This window comes from Alligator mississippiensis, chromosome 1 (assembly GCF_030867095.1).
Source record: "Alligator mississippiensis isolate rAllMis1 chromosome 1, rAllMis1, whole genome shotgun sequence".
Classification (NCBI taxonomy): domain Eukaryota; kingdom Metazoa; phylum Chordata; order Crocodylia; family Alligatoridae; genus Alligator; species Alligator mississippiensis.
Window position 1 is genome coordinate 158,277,182 of NC_081824.1, and position 807 is coordinate 158,277,988.

At 38.7% G+C, this 807-nt stretch overlaps 1 non-coding gene across 1 annotated transcript; it reads left to right on the forward strand.

The window, feature by feature from the left end:
• Positions 1-338: 338 nt before the first annotated feature.
• On the forward strand, positions 339-501 carry LOC132248081 (U1 spliceosomal RNA). The gene has a single exon (XR_009459431.1). It is a non-coding gene; the product is annotated as a U1 spliceosomal RNA (small nuclear RNA).
• The last annotated feature ends 306 nt before the right edge of the window (positions 502-807 follow it).

The following is an 807-nucleotide window of genomic DNA, read 5'->3' on the forward strand; positions in this document are numbered from 1 at the left end:
ACTAAGTAAAAAATAGATTTCAGGAACACTACGCAAAGCTATATATGCCGTTAGAATATATTTATAAATATTATATGGATGCTGATGGCCATGAAGGAATAATCAAAGATTCCTGAAAAACTGGTCACTTTTTTTTTCTCTTGAAGATATTATTATGCTTTTCAATATGTTAATCTAACTCTCAGAAGTTTGGTCTTGACAAAGGTTTTTTAACAATCTTTCTTTGCCATTTTAAAAGATGTGTATTGTGATATCCAAAGACGGTCTATAAACATTGTTTAAAGTTTGTATCTTGCTTGAAAGATGCTTGTCTTTTTAACCAGTCTGATACAAATGAAATAGTCAAAGGTAATGGAGATCCCATGAACACACAGGTGGTTTTCCCAGGGTGAGGCCTATCCCTTGTAGTCTGGGCAGGCTTTCCCCTGCAAATTTCCCTGAATGTGGGAAACTTGACTCACAGTTTTGTGGCAATGGGGGACTGCATTCATGCTTCCCCATGACTTATTCTTCAACTTTTTGGCTACAAGCAAAGAGACTAGGAAGCATCTGAATCTCAAGGCCTCCAGGCTTGGGGCTTCATGTAGGATGCCTGTCATGGATTTGGGGAGTATCTGAAGCCCAAGGCTGATGAATCTGAGAGGCAGGATACGTGTCCGATGGTAGAGCCACACACAAAGACTTGAATGATTGAGCTATGCTCAGCTGAAATTTGGAACTTGACTACTTGGAACTTGGGTTTTGCCCAAGTGAATTTGAAACTGATCTGGCCCTTAAAAAGAATTGTTGGTTTGTTTGTTTTTTAAA